This window comes from Chelonoidis abingdonii, chromosome 10 (genome assembly GCF_003597395.2).
Source record: "Chelonoidis abingdonii isolate Lonesome George chromosome 10, CheloAbing_2.0, whole genome shotgun sequence".
Lineage (NCBI taxonomy): Eukaryota > Metazoa > Chordata > Testudines > Testudinidae > Chelonoidis > Chelonoidis abingdonii.
The window spans coordinates 54823929-54840115 of NC_133778.1; the positions used below are offsets into that span (position 1 = coordinate 54823929).

Genomic DNA, 16187 nt, shown 5'->3' on the forward strand with positions numbered 1-16187 from the left:
CAATCATAGGACTGGAGGGAACCTTGAGAGGTCATCTAGTCTAGTCCCCTGCACTCCTGGCAGGACTAAGTGGACCATCTCTGAAAGGCGTTAGTCGAACCTGCTCTTACAAATCTCCAGTGAAGGAGATTCCACAGCCTTCCTAGGCAATTTATTCCAGTGCTCGACCACCCTGACAGTTAGGAAGTTTTTCCTGATGTCCAACCTAAACCTCCCTTGCTACAGTTTAAAGTCCATTGCTTGTCCTATCCTCAGAGTTTAAGAAAACAAATTTTTCTACCTCCTCCTTGTAACAACCTTTTATATAATTGAAAACTGTTATCATGTCCTCTCTCTTCTATTTCCAGACTAAACAAACCCAATTTTTTCAATCTTCCCTCATAAGTCATGTTTTCTAGAGCTTTAATCATTTTTATTGCTTTTCTCTGGCCTTTGTCCAATTTGTCCACATCTTTCCTGAAATACAGCACCCAGAACTGGACATAATACTTCAGTTGAGGCTAAACAGTGCACAGTAAAGTGGAAGAATTACTTCTGCTGTCTTGCTTACAACATATCTCAGAATGATGGTTGCTTTTTTTTTTCCCCCAACAGTGTTACAACGTTCACTCACATTTAGCTTGTGGTCCACTATGACCCCCTTTCTGCAGTACTCCTTCCTAGGCAGTCATTTCCCATTTTGTATGTGTGCAACTGAGGCCTGGTCTACACTATGCGTTTAAATCGATTTAAAGAGCATTAAATCGATTTAACGCTGTACCCGTCCACTCTACAACGCCCTTTATAGCAATATAAAGGGCTCTTTAAATCGATTTCCGTACTCCTCCCCGACGAGAGGAGTAGCGCTAAATTCGATATTAACATATCGGATTACGGTTAGTGTGGACGGAAATCGACGTTATTGGCCTCCGGGCGGTATCCCACAGTTGCCACTACTGCCGCTCTGGACCAGCAATCTGGTGAATCGGATGCAGGCGGGCAGGTTAAAACAGGAAAAGCCCCCGCGAACTTTTGAATTACATTCCTGTTTGCCACTGTGGAGCTCTGATCGCATGGGTGGCGATGCAGTCCCAATCAAAAGAGCTCTCAGCATGGACCGTATGGGAGATACGGATCTGATTCGTCTTATGGGGAGACAAATCTGTTGTAATCAGAGCTTCCGTTACAGAAGACAACAATGCCAAAGCATTGAAAAAAATCTCCAGGCACCAGCGCTGCATGACAAGTGTGTAACGGAAAGCCAAAGAATCAAATGGCGCTCATGGAGGAGGGAGGGGGTACTGAGGCGTCAGCTACCCACAGTCCACAGCAGTCTCTGAAAAGTATTTGCATTCTTGGCTGAGCTCCCAATGTCTGTAGAGTCAACACAGTGTCTGGCGCGGTTCGGGGAATAGCTCTCTCAGTTTCTTCTCTCCCCCCCCCCACGGTGAAAGAAAAGGGAAAGAAATTTCTTGACTTCTTTCAATGTCACCCTATGTGTACTGAATGCTGCTGGTAAGAGCGATGCTGCTGCCAGTGAAGAGCAGTATCGCTTCCTCTCCCCTCCCGGTGGTAGATGGTGCAATAGGACTGGTAACTGTCTTCTGAACCCCTGAGTGCTCCAATGCTTTTTAACTGAATATGGGGGGTGCCTAGGGTAAGAACAGGAATGATTCCTGGTCAACTCCAGTAGATAGGACAGAACGGCTAGTAACCGTCTTCATCATAGCAACTGGGGGCTGAGCTTCAATCAGCCGCCTTCCTTTCTGTGTAAGAAAGTTTTGTACTGCCTGGCTGTCATGAGCAGCATGCTGTCGCTCTCCACCACACCGCTTAATGTCCTGCCTGGACTATCATCGCGCCGGGAGGCTGCCTCCCCTCATTTTATGTCACTAATCAGTGTTTCTTATTCTTGCTTCTTTATTACTTCTTGACAACAAATGGGCAGGACACTGCCGGTATCCCAGGAAGGTGGGGGAGAAGGGAAGAAACAGGTGGGGTTGTTGCAGGGACCCCCTGTGAATACTGACACGGAGCAGCTGTGCTCTCTGATACACTGGTCCTCTAATACACTTGCCCCTTATTCTAGGCAGGACTGACTTATTTTTTTAGAAGCATAAGGAAGGGATAGACTCGGGGAGTCAATCCCAATTTGGCTTTTGCATTGCGCCCCCGGCCGATTTCAGCCAGGGGCACTCATGATAGCAGCGGGACAGTACAGAGGGGGAGAGATAACCGTCATTTCATTGCCAGTTTACTCTGGCATAGACAGGTACAGAACAACTGGTAACTATCTCTGGCTATCATGCAAAAGCAAGTGAATGCCTGCTTTGTAGCGCTGCGTAGTATCGCCTCTCTGTCCGCGGCATCCAGTACAACATACTGTGCCGGGAAAAAAAAAAAGCTGAACGGGCTCCATGGTTGCCATGCTATGCGTCTGCCAGGGCAATCCAGTGAAAAACGGTGCGAAGGATTGTCAGCTGATGTTTCCCCAGAGGAAGGAATGACTGACGACATTTAGCCCCAGAACCACCCGCGAAAATAACGATTCAAGCCAGAATCCAAGGGCAGGGTGAGACTGCGGGAACTATGGGATAGCTACGGAAGAGCTACCCACAATGCAACGCTTCAGAAATCGACGCTAGCCTTGGACCATGGACGCACAACACCGAATTACTGTGCCTAGTGTGGCCGCATAAAATCGAATTTATAATATCAGTTTTATAAAACCGATTTTAGCTAATTCGACATTATCCCATAGTGTAGACGTGGCCTGATAGTTCCTTCCTAAGTGGAGTACTTTGCATTTGACCTTATTGAATTTCATCCTATTTACTTCAGACCATTTCTCCAGTTTATCCAGATCATTCTGAATTTTAATCCTATCCTCCAAAGCACTTGCAACCCCTCCAAGCTTGGTATCATCTGCAAACTTCATAAGTGTACTCACTATGCCATTATCTAAATCATTGATGAAGATATTTAACAGAATCTGACCCAGAACTGATCCCTGCGGGACCTCACTTGATATGCCCTTTCAGCATGACTATGAACCACAGATAACTAGTCTCTGGGAATGTTTTTCCAACCAATTATGCACCCATCTTATAGTAGCTCCATCTATGTTGCATTTCCCTTGTTTGTTTATGAGAAGGTCATGCGAGACAGTATAAAAACCTTTACTAAATTCAAGTTATACTTTTTGGCAATGTTCAAAGAGATCAGTTTTGAGTGAAGGGTCTCATCTTTCTTTGAATCACTTTTTACAAAAAATGTTTAAGCTCCTGGGATCTAATTTTTACTTCACGTTATTCTACATATGCTAAGTAGGACAGTACCAATAAGAAGCAGGAGCTCCTTCTATTTTGTGTTTTTTCTTCAGTTTTCCAATTACTTTTTTTGAATATTGATATGAAATAAAAATATTAAATTCTGCCAACAATATCATCCCCATAGCAGTTTATATGATCAAGTCTTGTCTGCATAGGACTTCAGATCACACAATATTTCCAACTGCAGCTACAGAGCAAAAAAAGAGAGAGATATACAGATACAGTTTAAATCTCATTTATACTAATGGAGGTTTACATGCCAATTCTCTTTATCAACTGAGACCACGGTTACTGTCCTAGATGTCAATCAGCCACCGCCACATACCTCTTTACAAATAAGTCAACATAGAGGTTACATGAAGTCACAGTTAAGAATAGAACCTAGGTTTCTAGTAGCCTCAAATATTACCCACTTCGCAACAATGTCTTTCAGATATTGTTTAAAAATATACATCCTTTTGTTACCCTAGCTCTAACTCAGGGGTCTCAAACACACAGCCTGCGGAGTTATTTCCTGCAGCCTGCCATAGGCGCCAACTCCATGGGTGCTTCCTTCACCCACTGGCAGCCAAGCTCACCTCACCCCCCACAGCTCCCCCAGCACGCTGTGTCCCCACTCCTCCACCTACCTCCCAGCACTTAGGATTTTCCAGGAGGGAGAGGGAGGAGTGGGGACGTGGCGTGCTAAAGGGAGGAGGCCGAGAAGAAGCGGGGCCTGGGAGGGGATTTGGGGAAGGGGTTGGAATAGGGGCAGGGAGGAAGCAGAGTTGGGGTGGGAACTTTGGGGAAGGGGCTGGAATGGGGGCGGAGAACGGGTGGGAAGAGGTGGGGAAGGGGCGAGGCCTCATGGAAGGGGTGGAGTGAGAGTTCTGCAGTCTGTTACCAACCAGTTTTGAAGTTCTCAGCTATCTTGACTTGACAATTGGTGTACAACTACAGAAAGGTGTCTATCTGTGCTGTGCCAAGAGTACTAGACCATTGTGATATGAGAGATAACTCAACCAATCACCACCCTTACTCAATAGCTAATCTGCATGCTACAGTTTCATTGGTTGTATGAGGGAGACTTCACCATGGTGGATTACTTGGCCCGACTGTCACCTCACATACCAACACAACCGCCTCTTATTTGCCACCAACATAAATCCATCAAAATCCCCCAGCACAAAACAACCCAGGCAGAAATCAACACAGCTTCCCATCACAACACACATTTGCCCACCCTCACTCATACTTCTCATAAATTAAGTGGCAAGTGCTTTGCTAGTAAGCATATATTGGGCTACTGTGACAACACAATAAAAGTTAATAGAAAAATCACTGTAAGATGCTATACAATGTAAGGGTGTAGAAAAAAAGTATATATCATATGAGAAACAGTACGTGACCCTGTAATTTAAAGGTTACATGATAACACATAGTCTCAAAGGGACAGAAAAAAAGTTGTGTACACAACCCTAATTTTGGCACGTGTGCTTAACTGTGCAGTCTTAACATTCTCTTAGCGTTGTTTTTTGTATGGAATGTGGTACAATTTGCAAGAAACACTGAGATTGGTTTCGTCTCAGGATACTAACAGCATACTATATTACTCTTAATTTTTTTCATTTTTGACTATACTTTTGTATCGTATGAAAAGGTTTCAGTGATGCTGCCCTCAGGCCAATGCACTAATCCTCAAGTGGCTCTCGTGGTGATTTGAGTTTGAAATCTCTGCTCTACCTAGTATACTACACAGCCCTCCCAGGGACAGGATTCCTGATTTCCACATTGTCTAGTGCTGTCTAGCAAACAGACATATAATATACTACAAATGTGTGCGTAAACTCCTGGTGACTGGTCCAGAAAAAGACTTGCAATTACTCCCATTGCTGAAGTGGTAGAGGTTTCAGCTGAGGATCTACAGGGACAGGGATCAAATTCTGCTGTCAACCAAGATCACAGGATGTTATGAATGCACGCAATATAATTTAATTTTGAAGAACTAGTTTATTTAATTCACACAGTCAGAAAACATCCTTTAAAAGCAGTTATTTTTTAAACTTAAAAACCATTATAATCTATAAATTATGGCATGACAACAAAATACAGGTTTTTCACATTTCAACTATTTTTCAGGAGTTTTGTTTGCAGATGTCACACATCAGAAAGCTTGAAAGTTAAGAGATATGCTTCCCAATGGCAGGAATAGGGGACTCAGAATGATGGGTTGCACAGTAGGTAGACCTGCTGCTGGAGTGCCACGATGTACCTTGTGGTTACAGCTGCTCCTTGCTGTATCCAATTTCTAGAAGCTGAGAAGTTATGGCATGTTTTGGGAAGTGAGTGATGATACAGACTCCTTCATGGAAGTTCCCTCCAGCTGATAGGTTATGTCATCACTGATATATGCGGGTGGTTGCTTTTAGCATATTTACTTTGAGTAACTTTTAAATAGTGCCAAAATAGAGACAAAGATCTTCCTGAGACATACCACATATTTTAGGAGGAACATCGGTGACAGAAGTGGATTTAGTGTTGCAGTTTATTCCTCTGACTCCAAGCCAGATGCATCTCCCTGCTTTCCTCTCCCTGACCCTGTGGAGCTATCCACTGAGGTACACCAATCCAGTATGAAAACACTAGGGAATTAACACAAACAAAAACTTTTAGTGACAATTTTGCATCAGGAAACACCTCACCATCCAAAAACCTTAAAAAGATTAAATAAGAAATCAAGGGAAAAGTTTCCTGCATTCTTTGCCTCCTTCACCCTATCTACAAAGTTGTCAATAACATATATTCCATAATGCTTTCCCTTCTATCTCCAACAGGTGCAAAAAACCAACATGTAACCTGCTTCGTCAAGCCTACACTCCAATGCAAAAGCTTAACAGCACCCTCATATGCTGTTGCCTCAACCCACAGATTGGCAGATCTGCCAGTCACACATTCCATGTTTTTGGGAAATTACTATACCTTAACATTTCTGAGCTGTCCATAAAGAATGCAGGAAACTTCTCCCTTTTAACTTAGTTCCATGGTTTCAAGGCTTTGGGTGTACGTAAAGCAATCTGTCACTGCAAGTTTGTGTGTTGTATTTCAATAAAATAACTGACATACTAGAACTCACTGATTCATTTTAGCGAGGTTTATAATTATTGTCAGTTGGCAAACACCTTAAAAAAATATGACTCTTATGTTTGAACAGACAATGTTGAAAAAAGATGACATGAAGAAACTATTCAGGCTACTGTATTCTAATTTATTACATGAAAGATTTCATAGCTGTTATACGACAGACTTATATTGAGTGTTATGCTGGAAGCATTTGTTTTTCAAGTGATTATAATAAACCCTATATACAAGTGCTTTCCAGGTTTACAGAATACATGCACACTAACAATTACCATTATTCAGAGGCATAGACTTTTTCATGAAGTAGATTTAACTTGTCAAACACACAGTTATTCAAAGGTATGGAACGAAACTAAAGTAATTTTTTGAGAAGTACGTTATATGGAATAAGGCAGGCTGGGGCACTGGGTCAGGGGGCTGCACCACACAGCTTGGCCCCGTTCTGCCCAGGGTGCTGGGTCGGGGTGCAGTGGGCTGGGGGGTCGTATCACGTGGCTTGGCCCCGCTCTGGTGCTTTGGCTGGGGCGCTGGGATGGGGGCCGCAGCACGCAGCTCAGCCCCACTCTGGCCAGGATGGTGGGATGAGGGCTGCACCACGCAGCTCCTAGAAGCCATGGCATGACCCCACTCTGGTTCCTACGTGCTCCAATGTCCCCCTACGGTGCTCCAATGGGAGCTGCAGAAGCGGTGCTTGTAGATGGGACAGTGTGCAGTCGCCTGGCTGCGTCACTGCCTCTGGGAGCCGCTTGAGGTAAGTGCCGTTCAGAGCCTGCACCCCTGAACCCCTGCCCCAGCCCTGATACCCCTCCCGCTTTCCAAACCCCTCAATCCCAGCCCGGAGCACCCTCCTGTACCCCAAACCTCTCATCCCCAGCCCAGAGCCTGCACCCCCAGCTGGAACCTGCACCCCTTCCCATACCCCTGCCCTACCCGATACCCCTCCCGTCCGCCAAACCCCTCGATCCAACCCAAAACACCCTCCTACACCCCAAACTCCTCATCCCCAGCCCCACCCCAGAACCTGCACCCCCTCCCACACTCCAACCCCAATTTTGTGAGCATTCATGGCCTGCCATACAATTTCTATTCCCCGATGTGGCCCTCAGGCCAAAAAGTTTGTCCACCCCTGAAATAAGGGGTGGTACAAGTGGGCATATATAGTTCCTTTAAGTATTCTGGGGGCATTTGCAACAGGATTATGACAAAAGATAACAGAACTAGAGAGAAGACATCAAAATGAAATGAAGCTATTCTCATGCCTACAGAGAAAAAGGAGCAATATAGACTTTTAAACCTGTAAAGCAAAATATTATTCTCTTGCAAATGCATTACATTTAAACTACACAAATATTTTGGTAAAATAAAAAACAAAAGCAGTCTGGCTAATTTCCTTCCATGGAAGAGGCACAGTTAGTTGTATGTCTGTAGGAGTGGGAGCCAAGGCTCCTATTCCTCACTTAGTTAATGGCTTACCATGTGGTTTCAGACAAGCAAAGAGACCTCTCTATATCTGGAGTTTCCCCATACCACAAAGCCGTCAGGAGACTAATTAGTGAGGGCCAGACTATGATACCCTTACTCTCACTGAGTAGTGCCCGATTCTACAAGTAATCCCATTACCTTCAGTGGGACTATTTGAAAAGTAAGGTACAAAAGTCAATAAAGTACAATAGATTAGAACCTGGTCCTTAATGTATAAATACTACATAAATGTTATGTATTGTTGTGGGCCCTACTCTAATACCTTTACTCATGTTGAGTGTTACCTTACTGTGTGAGTATTCTAATGGGAATCAATGAGACTACTTGAATAGCAAAATATTCAGCGTGAATATTTTGGACATTACCACCTCTTCTCTTCTTTCATTCCATAGCATCTTTGGAAGCACAGGGAGCAGTACAGCTTCCATATTCATTCCTGTCCATGGCTTGTGCCTCCATTAAGCCCAGCCTGATCACGTCTCTGAGTATTACGTTCCATCATCTAGTCAATGGTTAGCTCAGTAGGACTGACCTTAGTTGTGTTTGCAGTGTTCTTTGACATCTTATCGTCTGTCTTTTGCTGTGTCCCTAATATTGTAATCTTTTTGACTATTGCCAATCCTGTTCCCTTGATTACTCAGTCTACTCTCTTTCTTACTTCATTTGTCTTAAAATCATTCCACTTTACACCTACTATCTTTCAAAGAACTCTCATCACTATTGCCTCCAGCTTCCTGATGGCTATTTTGTTTAACGCAGATGCTTCCAGACCCCAAAGTAATACCGTTAGTACACTGGTTTGATAAATTTTCACTTTAGGACCAAATGTAATGTTTTTCATCAGTCCACAATTTTGTCCATTTCTGTGCAGCACCCACGGCTAACACACATTTCCTTTAAAATTCATCCTTAATGGAACTATCAACACTGATAGGATGTAGACAAATTGGAGAGAGTCTGTCCAGTGGAGGGAAATGAAAATGATCAGGGGACTGGGGCACATGACTTATGAGGAGAGGCTGAGGGAACTGGGCTTTATTTAGTCTGCAGAGGAGAAGAGTGAGGGGGAGATTTGATAGCAGCCTTCAGCTAGCTGAAGGGGGGTTCCAAAGAGAATGGAGCTCAGCTGTTCTCAATGGTGGCGTATGACAGAAGAAGAAGCAATGGTCTCAAGTTGCAGTGGGGGAGGTCTAGGTTGGATATTAGGAAACACTATTTCACTAGGAGGGTGGTGAAGCACTGCAATGGGTTACCTAGGGAAGTGGTGAAATCTCCATCCTTAGGGGTTTTTAAAGCCTGGCTTGACAAAGCCCTGGCTGGGATGATTTAGTTGGTATTGGTCCTGCTTTAAGCATGGGGCTGGACTAGATGACCTCCTGAGGTCTCTTCCAACCCTAATCTTCTATGATTCTATAATCAAGCTTCTTACATACACACAAGATTCTATTTGTTCTAAAACTTCATCACTGCTGCCTTTCAATGCTTTATCTAGTTTCCCTTTTCCAAGATACAACCACTTTACTTCTTGGCATTGACTGTTAGTCCAAGCCAACTACACCAGTTTTCCAAGGTAGTAATATTATCGTATCTAATTCCAACGTGTCTGCCAGTTGAATGATGCACAAACTAAGGGGCTTAACTCTAGATCATCCAATGTCACACCCTCCAATTTGTCTAATATTCTTAACATTCATTTTAAGAACAGGATGAAAAATTATGGTGATTCCATGCCCTCTCGTCTTACATCAAACTTTGACTTGAACCAGTTGCTTAATTTTCCACTAATTCTTACAGCACGGCAAGAGTCTTCCTACATAGCTATTATAATTGTAATCATCTTATCTGGAACTCCATACAACTGCTACTTTCCATAATGCTTCCCTCCAAACAGAATCAAATGCTTTTGTAAAGTCAATGAAAACAGCAGGCATCTTTAATCCCCATTCTCCATCAACAGTTGGTGTGTGAATATGTGATCAATACAATTTTGGCCTGGTCTAAAGCTTCCCTGTTCTTTGCCTACTATTACTTGCCTGCTAGATGAATGGGGCAGCTTGCAATGCAGAATGGATATCAGCAATGAACCACCACCAAAAGAAGAAATAGAAAGAGCAGTGAAATAGTTTAAAAACGGAAAGCTGCAGGTATTGACAATATAACAGTGGAGCTGCTAAAAGCTGGCATGACAAGTGCTATAAAAATTATGAAAGCAGGCATGAGAGCAAGAGGGTACCGAATGACTGGCTAAAGGCAGTAGTTGTACTATTCTTGAAAAAACTAGATCCTGTCGATCCAAATAATTAGAGGTACAAGCTTATTGTTAGTACTAGGGAAGATAAAGAATAAAATAACTGTGAACAGATTAAGACTCTATAATAAAGATATGGAATTACATTTATTTCTAACTAGAAGTTAAGATAATTAAAACACATTCCTATTGCATTTCATGGAACTTGGACAGTTCTTGGACTGCAAGTCACTCAGTTTGCACACTAACTTTTACAATATAAAAGCCATTTTAACTTTACTTTTAAAACATTAAGTAAAAAGACTCTAGCACACTATTCCATTTCCTAATAGAAAGAATAATCAGCTATTTGCATATTGAAAACTTGTAGTCCTACTTCTAATTTTAGCTATTATACCATTCAGGGGTACCAGTGCACTTCTTAAAATCAGCTTTGCGTAACTGACTAACATTGTAATCAGGCTGTTGGGAATACACTCTTCTACTGCACTGCATCTTGACAATAGACATACATTAACAAGAATTCATCTACAAAAGATTTTATCCTCAGACAGTGAGGCACAACACCACACTGAGAAAGCATATGCAAAGATATATCTAAAACAAACCCCATGTTGAAGTGGATTTGTGGTCTTTGGTAAGTTTACTATCATTCTTGTCTCCCTTAACATTTTGAGGATTATATCTTTTATGCAGTGTGTTTTGTGAGCAGATGAACACCATAATATGAGGTGATAATAGAAGTTAAGAATCAAAAGGAATTAAAAATCAAAATCAAAACATAAGAGAGCTTAAAAACTAGTTATAATAAATATAATGGTAACCAACCATTCTTATTAAATTTGGCAAAGATGTCCTTTGTGTAGATGTCAAGTTCTGCCCTAAAGAGACACCAATAAAGTATTTCTCTTTGCATCTGCTTTTCTACACAATTATAAAAATAGAAAGGAAAGGATTATAGATTGACAAATACACAGAGTCAGAAACATCAATTTAGTCAATAAACTGAGTACTAGTAAAATATCAATCTGGTCTTTTAATAAAGGAAATGACAAGCTCAAATAATACGTTTTATGAACGCGAACAGACTCATTATATAAAAAATCCTGGTTTTGACAAGTACATTACAGATCAGAAACGACATACGCACATCCTTTACCCAACAGTTTAAAAACAGAATGAAAACAGTGTATCGACAAATAACTCAGCTCCAAACAATACGGAAGAAAACTATACACATGTGAAACCTATTGTAGTAAAGAGAAAAGAATATTGAAACTCCATGTACTGTAGCACTCATCTCTGTTAGTTGTCATAGCAAGCATCTGCCTATATATTAACAAGACATCCTCCTAACTCTGTGCTTAGGGTGTTTGTTCTTCATCTTTTGAAGAAGTTAATGACTGAAATTGGATTCTTATGGAAATTAAAGGCTTTCTGAAGTAACCATAAAATAAATTTCAATTTATTTTGGTTTTGTGGATGGGTTTTGCAACTATTTGGAAAAAAAACAAAAAAAGCAACCCTCTACTCACAAGTAAAAATTTTGAAGCAAAGCATATTTGAAATCAGGGATGTATTTCTACCAGCTGCTTCGCATATCTGTAATGGTACATCTCTCCATTTCCTAGGCCAAAATAAAAACAATAGAAATGAAATCTACTTTTCTACTTCACTGAGCTTTAATTTAATATGGAGATAACTCTAGGATCGATGAAAGCCGGTATGATCACGAAGAAATTTAGTTTTACCATCATACTGAGCTGTCTTATTTTTTAGAACACTTACTTACACATGAAAAGTACCATAAATACAATTAACCTTAATATATTGTGTTTAATTGTTACAACTATAAGCAAATACAACTGACTATCTTAATTTGTTTCCATGTTTTTCTATTTAAAATTACACTGATGTTTTAGAAAGGTATTATGGTTAATCACCAGTATATACAGGAATCATTCTAATGAGCACAGAATGATGTTAATCCAATGTCTGCTCCATACACCTTATAACAAAACCACGATGTACTAAATGTAAATATGCAGAAGTAAATACATTTGGCATGATTAATACCTTAAAGGAAGAACAAATAGTTCAATCCACTTCCCAAACCAAGAGACCACATCAGGCGACATGACAGCTCAGATATCCACAACTGACAAAACAATTCCAGACACAGCTTCCAGGTAGTCAAAGACATTTGTCTTAATATTTTAGGCAAAGGGAGCTTTTTCTATGCACTGAAGGTTGATTTTTTAATATCAGGAAGTGATACCTTTCCCGCATGAAAGGTGGATAAAAATCAGATTTTTTTCATCCTACTATTTAAATTATAATAAGTTATTCTTTTTTAAATGAAATCTGAATTTAATACAAAATATGATAAGGCCTAAATTTACTATAATTTCTTAAAATTTTTAAATATAAAATAAATATGTTGAATCCATGCACTTCTATAAAAACTTTTGAGTTAGAGTTAATAGCTGCTTTTCTATATAATGAATTGAGGGAAAACATAACCTTTGAGGCTAAGCCTTAAAAAATATGCAGGGTTGCCACTTGTCTGGTTTTCACCTGACCTGTCCGGATTCCGCCTTGTGTGTCCAAGTGTCATTTGACAAGCCCTGGTGTCCAGTTTTTTTTATCTGGGGGGATGAGGCAGAGCAGTTGGTTGTGGGGAAGAGATGGTGAAGGAGGTGGGGCCTTGGGGGAAGAGACAGAGGGCAGGGCTTCAGTGGTCTGGTTACCAGCCATTAAATAGGCAACCCTATAAATACGGCACAATAAAGTCAACCTAACTTAGGGTATGTTTATAGTAGAAATGCTACAGTGGCACAGTTGAGCTGCACTTCTTCCATCACTGTAGCAAACCCACCTCTCCAAGAAGGGGTAACCAGGCCTAGAGAATAATTCTTCTGTCAGCCTAGTGGTGTCTACACTGACACTACATCACAGAGTGCATGAAAATTTTCACAGCCCTGAATGATGTAATTAAGCTAACCTAGCCTTGTAGTGTGGACGAGCCCTCAGGAGACTCACTGATTTTCAAGAGACTTAGGTGAGGATGAGGCTCCAGTCACTTTCACTTAGGCATATTTGAAAATTTTCCTAGGCATACCTGAAATAATCAGTTCAATTTACTGACTACAGTTAATGCCTCTGTTTAATAAATCATTTAGTGGTAAATGTGAAACATGTTTTGATAAGTTTATGTATCCAAAATATTTAAGGCTGTTATGTTTAATAAGAATAAATTTTATATGCTGTTGTGTGTGTTAATTAAATCCAGTTACCATTCTAATGCAGCTTGGCACAAATCATGAGCAAAAAGTTAATTATCTAGTAAATAAGCAATATATCAGTCACCATTTATTAACATACTAAAACATAAATTAATAAGAATCTGAAAATAGTAAGCTACATAATTGCTTAAATAAATATATATAGTTATAACATACCCTTGTAGATAGCAAAAAAGTACCAAATCTAATGTAAAGGCTCTATTTAGTTGTAAATCAACATGTTTTAGTAGGTTTATCAACCAATGAGAACATACTTTTTTTTTAGAAACTGACTGAAGTATAAATGGAAAAGTTGATTAAAATTGATTACTTAAATTGAGGCTTTCCACTCGGCGATTTAAATCATGATTTAAGTCACCTTGATTTAAATCAATCCACCCTCCCCACATGTACTATTAAAGGAACTGTACAACCCCTAAATTGTAGCTTTCACTTCTGTTATTGCTTACCATCCAGACGCTAATAAAATTAAAGGGAATTTTGCATCAGGGTCAGCAGTCCTGGATTATTGCTGGTTTTTCTCCTGGATTTGACATTTATTTGAGCTTTCAAAAATCAAGTCTCAAAGGGGGCTTTATAAATTTTGTAAAGAATAATATTACGCTATATGGGGAACCTGTTCATATAACCAGAGCCCTACCAAATTCACAGCCATTAAAAAAAAACGCATCAGGGAATGTGAAATTTGGTCTCCCCCTGTGAAATCTGGTTGTTTGTGTTCTTTTACCCTATATTATACAGATTTCACAGGGGAGACCAGCATTTCTCAAATTGGGGTCCTGACTCAAAAGGGAGTTGCCACCCTTACTTCTGTGCTGCCTTCAGAGTTGGGCAGCTGGAGAGCGGTGGCTGGGTGCCCAGCTCTGAAGACAGTGCCCCGTCAGGAGCAGTGCAGAACTAAGGGTGGTAATACCATACCATGCCACCCTTACTTCTGCACTGCTGCTGGCGGTGGCTCTGTCTTCAGAGCTGGGATCCCAGACAGCAGTCGCCACTCTCCAGCTGCCCAGTTCTGAAAGCAGTGCAGCCGCCAGCAGCAGCACAGAAGTAAGGGTAGCAGTACCACAATACCTACCCACAACTCCTTTTTGGGTCAGGACCCCTACAATTACAAAACCATGACGTTCAGATTTAAATAACTGAAATCATGAAATGTACTATTTTTCAATTCTTAGGACTATAAAATTGCCCAAAATGGACCGTGAATTTGGTAAAGCCCTATATATAACCCTACATAATTCTTGAATGACTTAGCATAAATGGGATACAGGGCATTTAAATACTGTAGAGAGTATAGTTTTATTTCCTTTCTAGCTTTCCTACTAACCATGGTTCTCAGATGTGTCTTCAGACAGAGTAAAAATCTTCTCTTCACAGCTAGACCAAGGCAAAAGCTCTCCCATTAGAATTATGTCCCCAGAAACCTGATACTGGCTACTTTGTCCTTCACTGTATTCTAAACTGGATTACACTGATATTTTTTTGTATACATTTCCATCATACAGCCTTAGAATTGAGGAGCAGCATACTGTAGAATAAAAAAGTTTCATATATGAGAAAATATGAGCACTCTGTAATATTTTTATTCTACCTCTGAAACAGGTTCAATATTTTTGTCATTGCACAGACATTCCAAGACGTATTTTGTATTTTTAAAATAATATTCTTCAAAAAATACAGAATGATTTCCTTGCCTAAAATAATGAGGAATAGTTCTTTCCATAGTCAAACACTGGACCAAATTCATGCTTGATGTAACTCCTTTGAAGACAACCCCACTCCTGAAAATCAATTAGCCAAGTGATGAGCTGAGGTTCCTAGTTTTTTTCACTTTACAACCTCATTCTCACAACTCTTCTGCCTCTCATCTATCTTGTCTGATTATTTTTTTTCTGGATTAAACTCTATGGGACATGTCACAGGCCACGGTATGCTCCTGCCTCTTTGCACCACAGAAATTGGCTGAAACTCTACTGGTAGTGTATCCACTGTGCTATTTATTTGAATTCCCTCCACCAACACCCTTATAATTCTGTGAAACAGTACTATCTACAATATCACCTACACTTTACACCAGTGATCCGTGTTCCCTCTAATTTTTCCCAAACATGTGCAGAATGAATTTTGTTATTCGCACCAATATGGAGGTGATGTGCGACACACTGAGTATTGCTTATTGAGTATCATTGCTTTAGGCTCTTTCCTCAGGAGCTGAGAGGAGCAGAGGTCTCCATTCCCTGATGGGTCTGCAAGACTCGGATCAGCAGTTCCTCTCTCCTCAGCACTTCCTTCCTAGACTTCATCAGCCTTGAGCTGGTTGGCTAATTGGCTTATCTCACACAGGCCACCAGCTTGATTAGCTAACTACCCTTAATTATGCCAAATCAGTTTTCTCCAGGGGAAATAATTAGTATCAGAGTGATCAGAGTGCAGGCTCATCTATTAACTCCCTGCACTCTGTCATAGGCAGGAACTGTTTTCTTCATTTGTCTGAATAGTGCCTGGCACAATAGGGTGTTGATCCCTGAGGGGGATTCCTAAAAGCTATTCTAAGGGCTTGTTTACACTACCCGCTGGATCAGGTGAGGAGCGATCGATCCAGCGGGGGTCGATTTATCGTATCTAGCATAGATGCGATAAATGGACTGCTGAGCACTCTCCTGTTGACTCTGGTACTCCACCAGAACGAGCATTGCAAGCGGAGTCGATGGGAGAGCATCTGCT

At 41.0% G+C, this 16187-nt stretch overlaps 1 protein-coding gene across 5 annotated transcripts in view; it reads right to left on the reverse strand.

Annotated features, from left to right (window-relative positions):
- MBD5 (methyl-CpG binding domain protein 5) overlaps window positions 1-16187 on the reverse strand; it is a 265451-nt gene that overhangs the window by 120552 nt on the left and 128712 nt on the right. The window lies entirely within an intron of this gene.